The 22918-nt window shown below is 33.9% G+C and overlaps 3 protein-coding genes across 6 annotated transcripts in view; 1 reads left to right on the top strand and 2 right to left on the bottom strand.

Moving 5' to 3' along the window:
- LOC132795994 (uncharacterized) overlaps positions 1 to 8054 on the bottom strand; it is a 55340-nt gene extending 47286 nt beyond the window's left edge. The window contains exons 1-2 of one of the 4 annotated variants that reach the window (XM_060806987.1): positions 7595 to 8054; positions 4998 to 5524 (exon numbers count right to left, since the gene is read on the bottom strand). The gene's annotated coding sequence lies outside the window, so the exon portion shown is untranslated. The remainder of the gene's footprint in view (positions 1 to 4997; positions 5525 to 7594) is intronic. The other 3 variants (XM_060806988.1, XM_060806989.1, XM_060806990.1) reach the window with 3 other exon arrangements.
- LOC132796175 (uncharacterized) overlaps positions 1 to 22918 on the top strand; it is a 332334-nt gene that overhangs the window by 146969 nt on the left and 162447 nt on the right. The gene's annotated exons all lie outside the window — the stretch shown is intronic.
- The window catches only part of LOC132796178 (large ribosomal subunit protein eL30), a 197800-nt gene that overhangs the window by 162487 nt on the left and 12395 nt on the right, over positions 1 to 22918 (bottom strand). The window lies entirely within an intron of this gene.

The raw sequence follows: 22918 nt of genomic DNA, 5'->3' as shown, positions 1-22918 counted from the left end.
ATATTAGTTTGGTTTATTTTAAAATTAATAGTGCACTGTTTTAATATTATTGTGGTATATTTATTTGGTATATTTTAAAATTAATACCATACTGTTTTGTTTCTCAATTTAATAAAATCAAATTTTAATTTTTGTATTTTACTTTTTCTATTCTTAAAGTCATAACCGCTGGTATATTTTTAGTATTTTTGTGGTATATGAATTTGGTATATTTTAAATATAGTACCCAACTGTTTCACTTTCTATTTAATAAATTCAAATTTGAACTTTTATATCAAATTTTTTCTATTCTTATAGTCATATTTGACAATTTTTTTCTTTTTAATAAATGTATTTCATTTTATTTGCATGCATAGTGTAAAAAGTCGAGTTTGGTATTTATTTAATTATTTTTTTAGGTTTGTACAACAATCTTGACACATTTTGTTTAATTTTGCAATTGCTTTTAATCGCCGCTAGGTGGCGACACTTTGGCTAATGGTTGTTTTATCAACAATTTGTCAATATTTATCTTATTTTTTCTGCTCTTTTGCTGCAGTTGCGGTTGGCGAAGTTTGTTGTAGTTGTTGTTGGTATTATTGTTGTTGTTGTTGTTGTTGTGTCTGGTTAGTTATCATGGATCGTTGCAGTTGCAGGTGCAGTGATGCATTTGCGCTGGGCTTGAAATTGGCGTCAAGCGTCCAACGCCTGAGCGACAATTATGGCTGGCAATCAAGCATGGGTTAAGACAGAGAAAGAGACAGCTACAGAGAGTGAGAGGGGAAGAGGTGTTGGGTGCGGTGTTCCGTCTTTTTAGCACCCATAGAACACAGCTGAGCAAAGCAAAGCAAAGCAAAGCCTGGGCCAAAAGGCCACAAAGGGAGTGTTGATGCCTCACAGCACAGATCGGAGCAACAACAACAACAACAACTCGACAACAACAAGAACTTGACAACAACTCGACAACAACAACAACAACAACAAATCGCCATCGACAACAACTGGAAACAAAAAAAAAGTCAACTGCCGTTCTATTGCTAATTATAAGCATGGTGTAAATTTACAATGCCTGTGTTTACAGCTCACGAACAAGCGATTATATGGCTATATAGTTATAGCCAGACCCCCGCCCTCTTCCCTCCTCCTCCTCCTCTCTCTCTCTCTCTCTCTCTCTCTCTCTCTCTCTCTCTCTTTCACTGTGCTTATTTAGAGCTGTGCGATTTGACAAAGGCAAATACTAGATGGGGAATGTAAATATTAAGACAACTGGGCAATTTGTTGGCATCCCACACACAGAGTGTAGACAGACGGACGGACGGACAGACAGACAGACAGATCGGACACATCGGACAGACGTACATATGGATGGACAGTACAACGAAGCAAGAACAGCAGAATGGACCACATGACATTCAGGCTCGATGTCATTCAACTCAACTTGAAACTATTCTCAATGAATTCTTTGCAAAATTTAAAAGAGAAAAAAATCTATTTGGTATATCAATATGGTATATTTCGAGAATACATCAAATATGACCTTTGGTATATTTAAGTATTATGGTATATTCCGAATGTTGTGTATATTATGGTATATTATTCGGTATATTTATAGATTAATTCCGATGTAATTAATCTCTACGGTATATTTCGATTGTAGTACTTCAAATATATACAAATATATATGGCATTTTCAAGTATTTTTTGTGGTATATTATTTGGTGTATTTTCAAATGAATATCGTTAATTTTAACCTCTATGGTATATTTCGAAATTCGTACATAAATTATATACCAAATATGGCCTTTGATGTATTTTAGTATTTTTGTAGTATATTATTTGGTATATTTTAAAAATAATACCGTTATGTTTTGGCCTCTATGGTATATTTCGAATGTGTGAATTCAATGATATACCAAATATGGCCTTCGGTATATTTTTAGTGTATAGTCTGTATATTATTTGGTATATGTTAAGAATAATTCCAAAGTATTTAGCCTCTATGGCATATTTCGAATGTGGTACTTCAAATATATACCAAAAATTTTGACATTTGGTAGATTTCAGTATTTTTTGGTATATCATTTGGTATATTTGAAAATGTACACCGCTATATTTTATAACTTTATGGTATATTTAAAGTCTAATACTTTAACGATATACCAAATATGACCTTCGGTATATTTCAGTATGTTTTTGGTATATCATATGGTATATTTAAAAATGTACACCGTTATATTTAATAACTTTATGGTATATTTAAAGTCTAATACTTTAACGATATACCAAATATGACCTTCGGTATATTTCAGTATTTTTTGGCATATCATTTGGTATATTTGAAAATGAATACCGCTATATTTTATAACTTTATGGTATATTTAAAGTCTAATACTTTAACGATATACCAAATATGACCTTCGGTATATTGCAGTATTTTTTGGTATATCATTTGGTATATTTGAAAATGAATACCGCTATATATTTTTTTTTTTTTGGTATATGATATATTTAGAGTATAGTACTTAAACGATATACCAAATATGACCTTTGGTATATTTCAGTATATTTGTGGTATATTTTAAGAATAATATAGCACTGTTTTGCTTCTATTCAAAATGATTACTGGGAAATTTAGCTTTTTTAATTGTTTATTATGTTTCCCTTTCCCTTTAACTATAACTATTTTCTTTTCATTCCATATAAATAAATGTAAAAAGAGCGTTTAATATTTTCTGTCTTTTTAATTAAAACTATTTATTTAGAATATAATTCTATCGTTTATCATTTGCTTTTATTTTGATATCTCCTTTTGAATTTATCTATAATTAGTTTTATATTGTTTAGCTACAATTTCGTTTTTTGCTTTACTTCAGCTGCCAACACACACACACAGAGAATTGAATTCCAAGAATTATTTATGCATTGTGTTAAAATCTGTTTCATAAATCCACCGAAAAAATGCTCAAATGATTCATTAGATTCATTCGTGATCTTGCTACAATTAGCTTTTCGCAGAAGAACAACAACAACATGACATGACATGAGACAAGCACATGACTTTGTTGTGCCATTAACTGATTTGCTTCCTGAACATTCCATTATGAATTCCATACGTGTGTAGTTGACAAAAAGCTGTCTGCTATGACAAAAATGTGTCGATTTGAAAAGGTGTGAAATAAGTCAAGCGCTAAAGTCAAAATATATGACAGCGAAAATTTATTGCAGCGATGAAATTTAAGCACAAATATATCAGAGAAAAATATACACAATGATTGCAAGTTTCGTTGATTTTGTGTGAAATGTGTGTGAATGTGAAGCCCCTTCGCAAAAAAAAACAGCACGACAAAAAACGGCTTCAAAGTTGCAATGCTATCATTAAACAAGCGTGAGGATTATTTCATGTAGCTTCAAGTTTTCAAATTTGTTGTTAAGCCTTTTTTCTGCTCACAGATTGATTTCTGGTAGCTACAACCAAATGTCCAACGTCAAAAGATCATAAAAAAAATGCTTGGAATCTCAACAATAAAAAGTATTTAATGAGCTCAATATTTTACAGCTCAGAGCTGTGAAATGTCAATAAGTAGCAATAAAAATCGAAAGAAAAAAAATCGAAAGAAAAAAAATCGAAAGAAAAAAGGCAGAAAACGAAAAACGTATCTATCGAAATTGACACTCATTAATTATGACGAAAGCTCATTAAAGCTGAAGAACTATTCATTTCCTTCATTCCCTCTTCTTCTTTCTTTTATTTTCGTTTTAGTATCCAAATGCCAAGATTAAAGAAAAAAAAAAAAACTTTGTGCTTGGCTGCGAAAATCTTTATCGATAAATGTCGCTTAAATGTTGTGAGATTTAGTGTCGAAAAAGCTCATAAAATGCTGTAAATTGTTGTAGACCGAAGTTTAATGCATAACTGTAAAATGATTGCTGCGAAAATTGCATTGATATTTCATTTCAAGCAGCTTTTCGAGCTTAAGCTTTGCGAAATGCGTCAAATTGTTGTTTTGAACTTAAACAATTTTCATTTCAAACAATTTCCTTATTGTTTTGTATGAATTGTATTAAAAATGATATCCAATAAGCATTGTCAAAGCTGCTTTGCAACCAAGAGCTTTAAGCTTAATTACATAATTGCCTTAAATTTCAATTGCATAAAAGTTATTACAAACAATTTAAATAACAATTTCCTTAATTTTTCTATACCTAGTCTATTTGATATTTGATTTTTTTATAGATTCTATTAAAGCTGCTTTACAACCATGAGCTTTAAGCTTAAGTAATTAATTTCATGAAAGCCTGAATACAATGACTGATTATTCATTTTAATACAGAGACAATATTTTGTTGTAAATATTGTACTAAGAATGTTGTAATAATAAGTAATGTGAAAGCTGCTTGGCAACCAAGTGCTTTTATCTACATTATATAAGTGCTTTGAATTGCAATAGAATAAAACTTATTACGAACAATTTAAATTGCGTTTTGTTTTAAGCAATTTCCTAATTTTTCTTTATCAGAAGAATTTGGTACTTGATTGTTTTATAGATTGTATTAAAGCTGATTTGCAACCATGAGCTTTAAGCTTAAGTAATTAATTGCATAAAAGCCTGAATACAATGATTGATTATTAATTTTAATACAGAGACAATATTTTGATGAGCTTTTAGAGCTTTGAGCTTAATTGCACAATTACTGTGAAGCTCGAATATATGTAATTTCTGATTATTAATTTGAATACAGAGAAAATAATTCGTTGTAAAAACAGTTTAACCAATTTTCGAATATTGTCAAGTTCTTTTGAATTGTAAAAACTGAATCCAAGAATTTTCCAGCTTAAATTTCATTGTTAAAACTGATTTGAAATCCAACAACTTTTCAGCTTAAAGCTTAATTCGCGATACTGATTAAATTGGAAAATTTGCTTAACATGAATTTAAGTTGTATATTGTAAAAACTATGCGATAACATTTATAATTTAAATTTAAATTTATATAATTTAGGGTAAAAGGAAAACTCACCTGATTTTGGATGCTGTTTTTTTTTCAGTTTGTAAACTCCTTTAGTTGATATTTTGTTGTAGATTGTTTTTCTTCTTGTTGTTGTTGTTATTATGCATTATTTTTATTGGACACTCTCACACACACACACACGCACACAAACATTGCACACACATGTGTGTGTTTGACATGCAAAATACTTTTTAGCTTCGTTGTTGTTGTTGATGTTGAGCATTTTTCTCTTACTCGTTGTTGTTGTTGTTGTTGTTGTTAATTTCGTTATTTTGTTGTTGTTGTTGTTGTTGTTGTTGTGGTGCTTTTTTCATTACTCTCTTTTTGCTTCTTTTCACATTTTTACACCTTTGTTAATTCTGATCACATCGTAATTGTAACTATAATTATAATTATGTTTATGTTTATGTTTATGTTTATGATAATGTGTTGTTGCTTTTCTCGTTCTCGTACTCGTTCTTGTCGTCGTCTTCGTTGTTGTTGTTGTTGTTGTTTTCGCTCTCGTTGTTGTTGTTGTTGTTGGGGATGTTGTTTAACTGTAATATGTTGTGTGTAATAATTTAGATTGCGCTCGATCAACAAAAAATAAATAAAAAACGAGTTCACACTAAAGCCTACACACACACACAAACACACACACACTCCTCTAATTTATTTAATTTGATTTTTTGCAACAAATAACTGTGCTTATTTTTATGACCACTGCTGTTCTCTTCCTCTTCTTCTTTTTGCTATCGCGTGTGATTCTTGTTGTTGTTGTAGTTTTGTCAATTTGTCCGTCCGCGTCGCGTTTTAGTGCGACAGGCAGAAGCAGCAACGCCGCCGCTTTTAAAAACGGTTATAAAATCGCACACGACACAAAAATTTTTGTGTTGCGGCGACGTTTTTTGCCGCTGCCGATGCTGCTGTCGCTGCTTCTGTCGCTGCTGCTGCTGTCGTTGTCGCCATTTTTGCTTGGCAAAAGTTTTGTGCACTTTGCACTCGCTCACACACACACATACAGTCACCCGCACCCGCAGCCGACAACGACAACGACAACAACAAACGACAAACGGCAAACGACAACGGCAAACGACATCGACGACGACGACGACGACGACGACAAACGACGATGACGACAACAACGACAACGACAACGACGACGACAACGACGACGATGACGATGACGACGACACACACAATCAAAAACTCATTCGGCTACTTTGGGTGCACACGCCCCAGTCCACACGACGAATGCTGGCGACCAAACCAACCCCCCCTGCCTCTCCCACACCACACACTCTTTAAACTAACTCTCTTTCTCTTCTACTCTCCGCTCCAATCTGTAGTCTACACTTGCGAGCTTGGTCAATGCTGAACACTCCACCACACTTCTCTACACACGCAGGGATTCTAATAAAAGGCCAGCCAGCAAAAACCGAAGCAAAAGCAATGCGAAAAAAAACACAACAACAAAAAAAAAACTGAACGTATGGAGACACGAAGGTTTTGCGACAATATGCGACGGCGACGGCGACGTCGGCAGCGCAGCGCGCGTTTGCCTTCGACCAATGACACTCGACGACAATATTAAAGAATACACACACACATACACATACACAGTTTATATACGCAGGGGCGCAACTGGGAAAAAACGAAATGTCGTCGTGCGCAAGGTATGCAGAGTAGTAGACAAAGAAGGATGGGGGAGGTGGGGGCGAGTAGATGCTGAGGGACAGCAACACAGAAAAAAAAAAAAGAAAAGGAAATTGTACGCAGGCCACACACACAAGCTCAAGGCGACAGCAGCAGGCAGCAGCTATGTAATCCAATCGAATCGAGAACAAACACACACACACACACCGAAAGAGCGAGTAAGTGAGTGAGCCAGAGTGAGCGAGAGAGTGAGAGGGGGAGGGTAGCATAAAAAAACGAACGCAATTGAATCGTCGAAACCAATCCAGAGGACGCAAGCAGAAGACCAACGACGTCGGCAGCAGCAGCGACAAGCGACAAACGACGGGCGACACTTGCGCTTGTATGTGTGTGTGTGTGTGAGTGAGAGAGCGAGGCAAAAGGCAATTGGAATGCGAATGCAAGCAAGCAGTGTGTACTTCTGTGTGTGTGTATGTGTGTGTGTGTGCTGTCCTGCACTGTCCTCTGCTGCCGAGCGAGAGAGGCGACCCCCCCAACCCCTTTCAACTCCTACGCCCTCTACTCCTCCTCCTCTTTCTCCACCTTCTCCACCTCCTACAAGGTTTCAGCCAGTGGCGACAATTGAGCGTAGTCATTTTTTATGCTTATATACAGCAGTGTGTATGTGTTGCTGTTAGTGTATGTGTGTTGTGGGTGGGGGGTGGTGATGGGGGTGGGGGTGTTGTGGCCTTATGTGCATGTCCAGGCGCTAGTTGAAACAGCTTCACGTTTTCATTTCCTTTAAATTTTTATTGTTTTTTTTTTGTTTTTTGCTTTGCATTTTATATTTTATTTTTAGTACATTTACACACACACACACACTCAGAAAAAAAAAAAAACAAAACAATAAAATAGCAGTTTTTAATTTTTTGCACAGTCAAATACAAAAAAAAAACTTTATAAAATTAAATAAAATTTAAATTTCTATTTACATTTTTGAGGCTTTTTTATGCTGAATTTTGCTCAAATTTCTTGCGTTGATTTTCGTCATATTATTTTTGTACGTATTTATTTTCGTGTGTTTTAGCGACGGCAAACAAGAAAAAAAAAAAGACGCGCGCGCGCAACAGCAACAACAACAAAACAGAAACAGAAACGGAAAACAGAAAAAACAGAACCCAGAGACAAGAACAAAAGCGAACACAGCGACAACGATGGCGACGCTGGCGACGCTGGCGACGCTAGCGACGGAGACGAGAACTACGACAACAACGTATATTTGGCGACGACAGAACGATCGAAGCAGCGCAGCCAGCAGCGCAGCCAGCAGCGGAGTAGAGTAGAGTACGCTAAGAGAGGCGACGGAGACGACGACGACGATTACGATTACGATTGCGATGCGATGCGATTGCTGCGAGATGGCGATGCGGCAGCGGCAACTCGACTTTACTATTTGAAATCACATCACAAGCGTCGTCGTCGCCGTCGTCGCGGTTTGCTCTGCCTCTGCCTCTGCCAGCTGTCAGCTGCTCTGCGCTTGGGCGCTCGCCTCCTCGTGTGTGCGCCGAGAGGAGTAAAAACGCCAAAGACAAGCATAAGCCAAAATAAATACGCACACACAAACAACAACAACAATAATGCGCTCTCTTCAGCATTCACTGAACGGCCACTGGTGGCCACACACACACACACACACACACACACACACACACACACACACACACACACACACACACACACACACTGACACCCTGGCGCCGCAAGTGTCCATTCGCTTCTGTGCGTATTGTATTGCTTGCTCCCTCTCGCTCGCTTGCTCGCTCACGCCCAGCCCATGAGCAACAAACACAACGCACACACATACACACACACACATGCTAGTGTGCTAGCATGCAGAGCAGCGAGCAAGCAGTTCAATTTTTGCCTTCACTTGCGCTCTCTTAATCCGTTTCATGCGCTCGCTCTTTTTTTTTCGACTCTCTTTGAGCGCACTTCAAGTGGTGCGGCCGAATGCACGCTACAGCAAACACTGTCGAGCTTAATGATACAACTAAGCGACATTAAAAATACGTATTTAAGGCATATTTTCATTTGATTTAATCCTCGTTAACTTTTAAATAGCATTTGTAGTGAATTAATGTCGTATTTTAATATAATAAAATACCTAAATGCAATTTGTATGAAAATCAAAATAATTTTACAAAACTATTTGCTTTTAATACAATTTGTAAAGAAACAACAAAAACAGAATTCAATTGAATTTAGTTTATTTTTGATATTTTATTTAATTACAAATCACTTTCAATGCAATTAAATTTTTGTGCAGCACGAAATTGAATTGAAATCAAATTAACTATACTAAACTTATTGCTTGTAATTTAATTTGAAATCATAATCAAAGTTTACGAATAAATAATTAACATTAAAATTAGGAAAACAATAGAATTGAATTGAATTGAATTTTATTTATTACTAATATTTCATTATTTCTTACAACTAAATAATAAATTTGTTATATTACAATTTTATAAAAATAATATTATCTTCACTTAGATCACTTGAAATGCAATTTAGTTGATATTCAGTGGGAAATTGACTTAAAGTACAAATAATAATACAAAATTATTTTCTTTTAAATTCAATTGAAAATAAATAAATATTATACATATACTGAGATTGAAAATAATAGAAACTGAATGTAATTAAATTTGACTTTTTACTAATATTTTATTATTTCATACTGAAATTCCTATAATTAAAAAAGTTGGAATTCCTATACAAAAAAAAAAAAAAAATAGATAAATAAATGAGATTGAAAATAATAAAAACTGAATTTAATTGAATTTGATTTATTACTAATATTTTATTATTTCTTACTGGAATTCTCATAATAGAAAAAGTTGGAATTCATATACCAAAAAAAAAAAAAAAAATTAATAATTAGATAAATAAAATGAATGCAAAAATGGGAAAATAAAATGGAATTGGATTGAATTTGATTTTATTATTTGTCGAAACTCAAGACGTGATTTTTCAATTTAATAAAATAGTTTAGTTTGCAAAAAATAATAATTTGCTTATGATTTTTTTTTAATTTGAAATCATAATTAGTATTTAAATTGCAATGAAATAAATAATAAACACTAAAATTGAATTTTATTTATTATTTTTAGTGGAATAATAGTTGTGAAAATAAATTGCAATATTAATCTCGAATTTAATTTGCTGTTAACTTAGTGTAGCGCATTTGGCTGTGTCGTTGTGGCCGACTGCTGTCGATTCTGATTGGCAGCCTTTGGTTGCTTTTGTTGCGTGTGGAGTGGTGGAGAGGGGAGGGAGGGAGGAGGGAGGGGTTGGCTGCGCTTGGCTCGAATCAAGTGTGCACTAATGAAATAATTAATTACGAGCACAAGCAGCAAATCCATTCAGTTTCCCCCCCTCACTTCACTTCCTCCTCTTGCTCTACCTCTCTCTCTCTCTCTCTCTCTCTCTCTCTTTGCTACGCTGTGTGTGAGAGTCTTTATCTATCTTTAGCTGGACATCTCCAGCTTTAAGTGCTCCAAATACACATTTATCAACGCATATGTATGTATATATGTGTGTACACATGTGTGTGTGTGTGTGTGTGTGTGTAAGTGTACATATGTGTGTGTGTGTGTGTGTGTGCACAACGCAGTCACAATAATCAAATTTAATTAAACCACTTTAAGCGATTTCTTAGCCACAAAATCTGATCCCATTTAAACACACACACACACACACACACACAGCATCTTCCCTCCCCCTCCCCACCCCATCGCTTCACCCTTCCTCTTTCCTCTCCTCAACGAAAATGCCTCACACAACATTTGTTCAAAATCGTTTCAATTGCATCGCATCAAAAAAATGAAAACGAAGAAAATTCAATGTGTGGAAAATGTTTTTTTTTTTTTTTTGTGTGATTGTGATTTGAAAATCCATTTTTCCGTCGGCATTATTCAGTATTTATAAACTTAACTAAATTTAACATTATTTATATTAATTTTCAAAATAAAGTCTCGTTTTTCTTTAGTGCTTAAATCATTTTGAAAGCGAAACAATTATTATTTTTATATATATTAAAATGAAGACTTGTTTTTTAGTGATAAAATCATTTTGAAAATTGAATGCGAAGAGATGCAAAAGCTTCAAATTATCAATATATATAAATATAAAAATTAAATTGTACTAAAATCATTTATAAAAAGTGGAAGTGGAAAGTGCTTTAGAAATAAGTTAGAGTTCATTTCATTTATATCTAAGTATTTAAAATAAATAAGAAAGAAATGTAGTTGGATGAAAACTAAATCATAAACATTTTTTTTGTCAAGTGATTGAAGAGAAATTCGATTCAATTTTGTTTCACCAACTCTTTTTTTTTTTTAAATATATTTTACAATTTAAAAATATTGAGTTTTCAATATTATTTTGTAAATACAAGTTAATTAATTCCTTAAATATTTTGCACATCGTTTTTAAAAGGTAAATTTTAAAGTTTTCGTTTTTAAGTGATTTAATTCTCATCTATTTTTGTGTTTGATTATGAACTTCTATTTCATATAATTATCAAATATTTTGTAGAGTGAACTTTTTTTTGACTGTTTTTTAAGTATTATTGGCAATTTAGAAATATTGAGCTTAAAATTGTTTACAAAGTTATATAAAAATATCATTTTTTTTTTATTTAAATTTTGAATTTCTCATTTTTTAAATACAATTTAATTAAATCTGAACTTAATATTCATCTAAATATAATTTTAAAATTGCTTATAATGCACTTTTACTAATTAAATCAACAAATCAAATATTTGTCTAACAATTGAGTTTAAATTAGCAAAATTTGAGTAAAATTTAGCTTGAATATGAATACCAAAATGTTCACTTTATATTAAAAGTAATATTTTTGATGTTACAATTGGTTGAATCACATTTGTATTGAAAATCAATTTTTGTTATGTTGAAAATTTCTTCTTTTTATTATGAAAATTTCGCGCGATTTTTACATTTTTTATATCGAAAATGTTTAAAAATCTTTTGATTTTTATTGATATATATTTCATTTTATAAAAATAAAGCGAAATATATAACAATCTATTGATTTTGATTGATATTTATATCAGAATATAAAAATAGTAAAAATTTTCAATATAAAACATTTGAAAATCTCCAGAAATTTCAAATTTATGCATTTTATATTTAGTTTGCTTTAAAAGTACATTAAAATATTTCGAATTGTTAATTGTAATTGGCAAATCTAACCTCAAAATTCGTTGGAACTAACCTCAAAGTTGTGGGCGTTGAAAATTGAATGCAAAATGAGGTTATGTTTGATGTTGATGAAGCGGCAATTAATGCAACAAACTGAAATGTCCAAGAAATGCAATCACATGAAATCCTAAATAGCTGTAAATACGACGTATGTATGTGTGTTGTGTATATAAGCAGAGTATATATGTATGTATGTATGTATGTATGTATGTGTGCACGTGTCGCCTTACTTGCGCTTCCCTCACTCTCGCAGCTGCTTAAATCTAGTCTGCTTAAGCAAATGCATGTGTGTGTGTGTGCCATACTGTGCTCCTTTTCTCACACGCACAACAACGACAACAACAACGACGACAGCCAATGGAGCCAACGAAGCCCCCATGATGAGTGCCGAAGTGCGGTAATGTCGCGGTCGCTGTCGCTGTTGCAGTCGACGCCGCAGTCGCAGTCACAATCACAGTCAGAGTCAGAGTCACAGAGTCACCTAACTCCCTCTCACTCACACAATGTGTGTGTGACACTGTGAAATGTGTCGCGCACATCGTCATTCGGCTGCTTCGTCGCCGCCTCTCTCCCAACATCGTCGTTGTCGTCGGCGTCGGTTGACCCTCGAAAAAGCGTCGCACGGAAAAAAGACAGCATTGGTCAAAGCCACGCGGATGGCCGCGCATGGCTCTAAGTGTGCGAGCGAGACGGTCAGAGACGACAGGGGCCCACCACACAGCTAAGCACAAGCAGGCGAGAGCGAGCAAGCAAAACACATGCATGCTTCAGCTATATACTATATATGTATGTGTTTGTGTTTGTGTGCATATTGGGTTGTGCGCTCTCACACTGTCGGCAAAGCAGTGTGTGCGAGCACGGAGAGCGGGGTAAGCAGTGTGTGTGTGTATGTTGTCGTATTATGCATGGCAGCGGTGAGAGTGAGAGTGCGAGTGCGAGTGGGAGTGAGCGAAGAAGAAGAAGAATGAGAGAAGCAGCGTAACTAAAATGCGACAATTGTTGGAAACGTCACAACACAATTAAAATTTGCCAAAAAGAAAAATGAAGAGCACGCAAACTAACATATTAAGCAAAAGGATAATGCATGCATATTAATTATGAGTGTATTGAATGTGTGTGTGTATGTGTTTTGTTGATGTGCTTGTTGTTGTGTTTCTATCTTCATTATGTTGTTGATAGCGCCAAAAGCACTTGCGAATATAGCGTAGCAAGAAGTGTGGAAGGGTGAGTGATGGAGAGGGGGTGAGGGGGACAGTACAATGAGTGTGGGAGCGTTGCGGTCTTTTGTGAGCCAATCTGAAGGTCGTCAAGTCCAATCCCGACACACACACACACACACACACAACTTTAGCGAGCACTCTGCATATGTGTGTGTTTGTGTTTGTGTGTGTGTTGGCCAAGGATGCCACAAACCGGTTCACAACATGATTATTGCACTTGAGCTTTATTTTTGTGTGTGCGAGCAAATTCAAATGAACAAAAAAAGAATACAAAGCAACAACAACAACAACAATAACAAGAGAAGAAGCCGCTAAATTGAAAGTTTCGCGCAACAAATTGCGTCACAATAAATTTACTGCAAATTAGCAATTAAAATAATTGATGATTGAATTCAATTTTTATAGCATTTAACTTTAATCTCTAACAAATTCCTTCAACAGCTTAATATGATAAAATCATATAAAAAGCATGAAACATTTTAATATCTCAATGAATCTGGCAATTCCCAAAGTTATTAATAATAGAAAGAATAAAAAATGTTAAAGGTACTTAATGAAACTCATCTAGTTAACTTTCTTATTAAAATGAGTTATGTCCAATGAAAATTTACCATTATCAATTTGTTTTCTTATTATTTTTTATTATACAATTTGTATAATATTAAACTACTGTGGAAATTAATGTAAGAGGCAGAAGGAGGCATCTCTGATCCCTATAAACTATATATTGTATATTCCTGATCAGCGTCAACAGCCGAGATGATATAGCTTTGTTTTTACTCCATATACTCTAAATATAGTTGTAAATATAGTATGTAGTTTTATCAACATATAATACTACATACATATAGCATTTGGTATATTTTCAGTATTTTTGGTGTATCATTTTAGTATATTGATGGTATATGTATACCATTTATTTTATAGTTCTATCAATATATAAAACTATATATAGCATTTGGTATATTTTTAGTATTTTTTTGGTATATTAATTTAGTATATTGATGGTATATTTTGGAACTTTATGGTACATTTTAAATATAGTACCAATATATATTATTCGGTATATTTTTAGTATTTTTGGTATACTACTTTAGTATATCTAAAGAATAATAACGCACTGTTTGGTCTTATTCAAAATGGGTAGCGGAAATTTTGTTTATTATTATTATTATATTACTTTTATATTATATTGAACTAAATAAAATTCTCTTAAGGAAACAACAATTACATATGTATATCAACTTAAAATTTGCTCTTTTATTATAATTCAATTTATTCACTTAAAATTTCCTTTGTATTATTATCTAATCAGTTTGTTTTATTTTATATCAAACTATAAGAAATGTAGGTGAGCGTTATGTAAATATTATTACTTTAAATTCCAATTTCATTTGATAGAATTATGTTGTTTTATTATATTTTTTTTCTTAGTACTTCAAGTTTATTTAACATAATATTAACTAAAATTCTATATTCTATTATTCTAAATTCTATTACATACTTCAAATTCAAAATTTAATTGAATTGAACTCATAATTTCTTTGAATGTAAAATGTTCTTTCATTTGGAAAATAATCTTACTCCTAACTACAAGTATGTCTTGTTGATTATAATAATTCAAATATAATAAAAGTGGCAAATTTGTATTCTACATAGTCATTATATAATGTTAATTTCAAATAATTATTAAGCAATAAAATAGTCGCAAATATTTGATTGGAAATCGAGCAGCTGCTGTTGTTTAAATTCAAAATTATAGAAAAAGACAATTTGTGGATAATTTTCATGATATTATTTTGGCCGTGTGACAAGAAGATAAATGTGTCGCCCCTCCACAAAGAAAATAAAAAAAAAATACTAATAATAATAATAATGGAGCGGAAGGAGGAGGGGAAGTAAATGGTGACGGTGGGGAGGGGAAGGGGAAATCGTTTGGTGAATGTGTGTAGCTAGTGTTGTTGTTGCCGTTTGCTGTGGCCATGGCAAATGATCAAAGGCAAATGCCGAAGCAGCAACAGAAACAGAAACAGAAACCGAAGCTGAAGTTGAACTGTATTGAAATCATGGCGAGGGCCAAAAGAAAGCCAGGCCAAGAGACGCGGGGCCAAGGCAGAGGGCCAAATAACCAAAAGTCGAGACTCAAACTCAAACTCGAGACAACACAGAAAAACTCGGAGGGAATTGACCGCAATTATGCGATAAAGATAAAACAATGTGGTGTCATTTTTATGGTTCTTTTTTTCTGTGTTGTCTCGACGATGCTCGCACACAAGGTGCGGGTGTCGAAACCAAGTCGGAGAGATAGAGAAAGAGATGGACAAGAGAAGGTGATAATCTATAATTGCCCTTGCTGCAACGATTGTTCCTTTTTAATTCCACCGCCGCACACACAAAATTGTGTCCTACTGTCGCTTCGGGGTCGTCTTCTTCTTCTTCTTCATGCAGCCAAGGGGCAGGACGACGACGAAGCCGCAAAGAGACATTTGGGTAACACGTGAAACGAATGCGTTGACAGCTTGTGAATGTGTCTCTACCGCACGCTGCTCTTAGTATCGCTCCCTCTCACTCTCTTTCCCTCTCGCTCTCTCTCACTCTTTCTTTTCTACACGCCTGCCTCGCTGTCTTGACCAAGTGATTAGGGATCAAAATATCGTTTATAACTCATAATGACCATGACAAATATTGCATACAATAGCTACGCTGCTGTCGGAGGGTCGCAGTGGAGGGTCGTCTCTTTTGGAGGGTAGTAGCTGGAAGGCTGTAAGGCTCCTTATGTTATGTTATAGTGTTGTACGAGTATCATCATTTTGTCCAGTATCAAAAATATAAGTATTATACTATTATATTAAGGTAGTGTAGGGACTGGAAGGTCGTGTCTCTACTAAGGTAAGGCCTTAATGTAGATTGGCAAATATATTAGAAGAGGGCTATAATATCGTAGTGTAGTGTTCTATGGGTCGATGTTGGAGGGTCATCTTTTTTGGAGGGTAGTAGCTGGAAGGTTGTAAGGCTCCTTATGTTATGTTACAGTGTTGTATCATCATTTTGTCCTGTATCAAACATATAAGTATCATGATATTATATTATGGTAGTGTAGGGACTGGAAGGTCGTGTCTTTACTAAGGCAAGGCCGTAATGTAAATAGGCAAATATCTCAGAGAAGAGCTATTAAACAGAAAACGCTTTTGATTGCAATCTAATATCACCAATGTATTGCGTAGTATCTTATACTAGCGACCGGAGGGTCGTGTCTTTACTAGCTAATGTAGCCGTAATGTATACAGACAAATATTAAAAAAAAAAATAAACCATACAGAGAACGCTTTAGATTGCAGGCAAGAATCATCAATGCGTTCATTCTGTGATGTGCCGCTAAGTAGTGTTTTATGGGTCGTCCTTTTTAGAGGGTCGTAGCTGGAAGGTCGTCTTGACAGCTCCACTAACTGAGCTATGAACGAAAAATATAGAAATATGCATAATGTAGTGTCGCTCTACGACCTCCTCTCTTCTATTTTGGCAGTAATTATGTTATGTTTTCATATTTTACTGCACTTTACTGTTACTATATTTTAATGACTTATTCTATACATTATTTCAAAATAATATGCTTTAATATTATACTATATTCTTGTGCAACAATTTAATAACTTATGTTTCGTTCGACGACCTCCCGTTGTGTAGTGTCGTTGTGTCGAGCCTCATCGCTCATTGTGGTCAACAGTTGGTGATTGTGTCGTTAAGGTCACGCCAACTGGACTCGACCACATGGTGAATGTCCTCGTCCATCGTCCTCGTCAGCTGACGCGACTCCTTTGCCCTTCCTTCTTGTCTTTATTGTACGGACCGCTAATGAAGCCCAACCACAGTGGAAACTATGCGCATCTGATAATCGTTTAATCGCACATCACAAATTGCCCATTGTCCATTGTCTCTCCCTCTTGCTGTCGCTGTGTATATGTGTGTGTAAGTGTGTGTGTGTGTGTGTGGTATGCGTATCGCTATCGGTTCCACATTAACCACAATTAGAGTGACCATGCTTCGGCAATTAATTTCACTTCAGTTAATGTTAATTGATGTACCATGCCCACTACACACTGCACAGTGGTTCACAGTGTCTGTGAAGAGGCTATAAAGAATGTTAGAAAATATATTTTAAATTTCGAAATATGTATATCAATTGTTCTATGCTTAATTCTCGGACGGAATTGTGTAGTCGAAAAAACATCAACTGACTTAATTTTAAAAATAAATAAATGTTATTCTTATAGCTCTGGTTTATATTTAGAGCTAAGATTGACTGTTGAAACTTTTTCTGTTAAGCGATAAAATATATAAATTCGTTAATTTTTTGGTTTACGTACGACTTTGTTGTTTCAATTATCTTAAAACAGCAAAATAATTCCAAAATCATTCTTAGCTCTAATTTAAGTGCTAATCAAGAGCTATAAGATTCATCTTTACTCAAAATCAAACAATATTTTGATATATGTTTTTTTTTAAACATATTCCGCCAGAGAATTACCCATATAACAATTTGATATATATTTTCTAATATTCTTTATAGCCTCTTCTGAAAATTACCCATATGATAAATTTCGTATTTGAAATAACTAAACATTTGAATAAATACATGTATGTATATTATTTGAATTTGTAGAGGTATAAATAAAAAATATTTTATTTGTTTTTATTATTATTATTAATTGTTTTTTTTTTGCATTTATGTATATATTAAAATACATAATTTATAATATCCTATGAAACCCTTTTACTGCACACTTATTTCTTTTTTTTTTATAGCGTTTTCAGATAAATTTTGATATTTTTCAGGCAAGACTTTTCTTAGAAGGACATAATTACTTGAGAAAAGAGTTTTATTAGCATATAGAGCATATAAAAGTCAAGAAACTTTCAAATTCAAATCGGATGAGAGTATTTGATTAAAGGAAACAAAATTTAAAATATTTTTTAAGATATTTAAAAATTTCTTATAATTATATAAGTTGAAATAAACACATTTTCGAGTTAATAAATTAAAATACAATAAAATAATAAACAAATTTCAGTTGCTTCATTTTATAATACAAGAAACTGAAATAAAATTACTAAAAACTCACTCAGAAATAATCGAAGCGTAACAAATCAATACTATCCCACTGTGCGCATTGGGAAAAGCGCATTTAGTGGGCTATGTGTGAGCGAGTGTGCGAGTGTGCGAGTGAGTTGGCTATCAAAGTTCTCAATCAACATACTCGTAAATTTGCCAATTGCTGACAAACTTAACGCTCTCAAATTACGAGTGCTCACGGCTCAAGTGGGACGACGACGACGACTCTGCGCTTAGATAAAACTCGAAAAGCCAAACAGAGAGAAAAAAAAGCAAAACACAAAACAACAACAACGAAAGAGGAAAAATAATTCGTAAAATAAAAACCAAAAACAACAATTCGAAAGAGATCGCGGAGCAAGAATTATTTGTGTGGTTTTTTTGTTTTTCTACTACATATTTTTTTTCTTCCTTTTTTTGTGTGTGTTGTTTTTTTTTCAGCGATGTCACCTAGGTACAATGTGAGAAGGCGAGGACGAAGGCAAACAGAACGCGAGAGCGAAGGAGGAGGAGGAGAAAACAAAAGGATGCGCCAATGTGGCTGGCAAAACAATGAAATTGTGAAATTTTCTCTGTTCGAGTTGAAAAAGAAGAAGAATGTCATGAAGTATGATTTAAGCCCCTTTGTGTGTGTGTGTGAAGCCAAACATTTGGCTGGATCAAGTGCTTCGCTCTTGAAGCGCGTAAACACCCCCGAAAAGAACGAAAAGAAACACAGAAAAAAAAAGGTCAGGGATTTGTCATTTGTCGCCCGCTTTTTGCTGTTTGTGTGGTTGAAGTAGACACTTGACTGCGCCTCGGCTCAGACACCTGACATGCGGCGATTAGTGGCGGACAGACGGACAGCAGGAGAGAAGGACAGACGGAGAGACGGACGAAACAATCCCGTTTGTTGTTGTTGTTGTTGTTGCTTTTGCTGTGCAGATCGATCGGGAAGCAAAGTCAATGTGATTTAGTTTTGACGTCAAAAACAGCAAAACGTCGTTTCTTCGCTCTTCTTCTTCCCTTCGCATCGCTCTCTCTCTCTCTCGCTCCCTCTCTTTTGGCTGTGGGAAGATTGTATCGGGGTTTTGTCGGGGTCGGAAATACGAAATGCCTCGAGTCATCAGCTGCAATGCAAAAGCCACTAAGTGTGCTGCAACATTGCCACAGTGGAGTCTGCTCGACCACACAGATACGCTGTAAACTGATGAACAATGACTGGGATACCCTGTAATTCGCTTAGCAACAAAAAAAATTGAAAAGTATTTTACTCAAGATTTGCGATGTTCTTTTCAGTCTGGAATAAAACAATATTGAATCACAATTTTAATCGTAAAATGCATAAGAAATTTTATCTAAAATTGTTTTACCTTAAAAATTTAATTTCAAGATTGCTCTTTTTATGATCTAAAAAATCTGAAATCAAGTAGAAGATGAAGAAGAAATATAAGAAATAATACATAATGTGATATACTATTCTTTTCTTATATTTATTACGTATTTATGCTATAATTTAAAATAAATAATATATGATATAATAATAATAATATAAGAAATAATATAAAATACTATGTTTTTTTTGCGGTAAGTTCTTTGCTTCCCCAGCATTAAATTACATTAATTTTTATAAGAGTTTTGTCTAAAAAAAAATGAATTATTTTATAATGTTTTCAGATTGAGAAACGCTGTAATATTCTGTTTTTTTTTTTACTACGAGTATAGAGATATATTTCTACTTCAATTCAAGATAGATTTAAAAGTTTTGGTTATAAATTATTTTAATAAGATGATTAATATGAACCACAGTTTATTTTTAGGAGCGTTGTATTTCAAATTTCGAAAATCGAATCTTGTTCTTGATTATTGCCATTATTTTATATTCAAGATAGATTTAATAGTTGTGTTGTTAATGATTTTAAAAACAAGATAAATATTTCAAAAAGCAATACTTAGAACTTTTCTTTTCCACTAAAGTTCTAAATCAGTTTATTTTTAAGAACTTTAAAAAATCGAACTTCGATGCATATTATTTTTATAGCGTATGTTTTACTTGAGTAAAAGCGAAAAATGTTCCTTCTTCAATTCAAAATAGATGAAAAAGTTTTGTTATTAATGAATTTGAACATGTATCTCAATAAACAAAATGTGGATCTTTTCTTTTGTAATTCAGTTTTTTTTTTTTTTTGAGAACTTTAAGCATCCAACTTTGATACATATTATTTTTATAACGTATGTTTTACTTGGTCACCAAGTCTTGTCAGTCGCAACGACTCGCCCAAAAATGTTGTACAGGGTATACAGCAGGAGCATCAACAACAATAAACAATACGCAACTTCAACTTCAACTTTAACTTTAACTTTAGCTCATTTGGATAGTTTCTGAGGGTTTGGTTTTAGTTTTGGTTTTGGTTTTGGGGCCGCGTCCTATTCCTGTTGATTGACCCGCGATAGCATTTTGTGCTGCAGCTGCCCAGCCTCGATCAGAGTGGAGAGTGAATAAAGCGGGTTTCATGTCATGTCAAAGGTAAAGGTGTTATCGAACTGTCTGCAAATGCAAATGCAAATTTCTCGATGTGTGAACAACATATTAGCTAATTATATTCACATTGAATATGAGTGTGTTTGATTCGCATTCGTTTTGAGATCGTGAGAACTGAACTTAATTGATTTCCACATGCATGTGGAGCAAATGAGATTGTGTCCATAGAGTTCAAGAGCTACGCATGAGCGTCACAAATCCAAAAGTAATCTCTAAGCTGCTCTTTGGCTCTCACATTATGTCTCTCTCTCTCTCTCTCTCTCACTCGCTGCAGCTTCTTCTTTCCATTTCCATTCCCTTTGTTCATTTCCTTCAAGTTCTTCCTCTCTCTCTCTCTCTCTCTTTGTGTTATCTCAAGTTCTTTGGCCCTGAGGCAACTTGGCTGCAATTTTTCATTATTCGTACTCTTTTTTTAAGTGATCGATCGAAATTAAATAAGAAATGTAAGCAACGAGAAAGGCAGGAAAATGCCCAGCAACAGCAACAACAACAAAAAGGGTAACCCACAGTGTCCTGCTTCCCCCTCACTGCTCCCTCCACCATCCTCCATCCTCCTCCTTTGGGTTGGGGAATGCGATGGTTAATGTGCGTTTAGATACGAAGACATGTAATTTCCCAGCCCCAGTGCGATCAGCTCACCACCGTCCTCCAATTGTCTTGGCTCTGGACTCTGAACCAGGGCCAAGATCACCACAGCACAGCACAGTAAAGAACAGGCCAAAAGAAGAACTCGGTTTGTTCGCCCCCGATCGCATACCCTGTAGCATAAATCAAAAGGAGCATGCTTAATCGATGCTAAATATCAGAAATTTGCATCTTATAATCATTTATATAAACACATTTTTATTGTATTTTAATTTTGTATAATGTACATCTTATAATGATTTATATTTTATATAAGCACAATGTCGTTAATGTATATTTTGATTATTATAATAATTTTGTTCTTTTTTTATACAACAAGTCCTTCATTTAAATGATTTTCGTATTAAAAAATTGAATCATTAGAATTAAAGATTTTGATTATTAATTTTTTTTTCACAAAAAAGTACAGATATATTTATTTCTAAAATGAATTTTATTATAAATATGTTTGATATTAAGATATCGAGTCTATTTATCCATAGCAAATTTAATTTTTTTATTGATTTTTTTTTTAAATTTTCACCTCTTTTATTTTTCTTTTTAATTTATTAAATGTCAATGAAGAGATAACGTTAAAAACAGTTCTTTCCTATTATATTAAGTGTAATTTTTGTTTTTCAGTAATTATGTCTTATATATAGACGTATATTTATTTCAATATAAATGCTGTTTATGTATAGTTTAATTATTATTTACTTCCTATAACCACACATATGTACAGATATATTACTTTTTTTACTACTTCATTTAAATGTATTTGGTATTCAGAAATCAAGTTATAAGAACTATACAAAATTCCTAAAATTTTTCATTTTTTTATTTATTATATGTAAGTGGAGAGGTAACAATCTTGACACTTTCTTATTGTTATCATATTCAATTATTACCTTTTCATCATATTATGTTATTGTTTAGAGTAATTTAATTGTTCCCTTTCAGAAATTGTTTATCTATGAGAACAGTTCTTTATTATTATCATCTTACTGTTCAATGAAATTAATTGTTCCTTTTCAGAAATTTTATGAATGAATTATATTGTTAATCAATTTATAAAACTTTATTGCTATCTTCAAATTTGTATCAAAAAGAAAAGAAAGTTTTTAAATTGTTTCTCTGTCGTACCATTTGCAATACACACAGGGTATGAGCAAGTCGAGTCGTTTGCAAAGAGTTGTTGTGCTTGGTTTTTTTCTTTGCTGGTCTTGGACAGTTGTCAATGGGGCAGATCACAAGGAGGCCACAGAGCCACAACAGAGAACTTCAGCTGCAGCTGAGGAGCCAAGGAACCGCCTCAAGGAACTTTGCTGCGCTGCGCAGTAAAGAACCTGACGTTGTCTATGATGACGGCCTTTGATTATGATGCCAATGGATGCAATATGGCAAAGTGTGTCTACGTGTATGTGTGTGAATGTGTGTGTGTGTGTGCTTATTACGCTGAGGCTACTGCTGCGAAAAGCCAAAGCAAAAGCAAAAGGCAGCGAACAAAATGCACGCAAGCTGCATTCGAAACTTCATTATGAGCACAAAGCACATC

Source organism: Drosophila nasuta, chromosome X, assembly GCF_023558535.2.
Source record: "Drosophila nasuta strain 15112-1781.00 chromosome X, ASM2355853v1, whole genome shotgun sequence".
NCBI classification, from domain to species: domain Eukaryota; kingdom Metazoa; phylum Arthropoda; class Insecta; order Diptera; family Drosophilidae; genus Drosophila; species Drosophila nasuta.
This window is presented reverse-complemented; position numbering and strand designations above follow the sequence as displayed.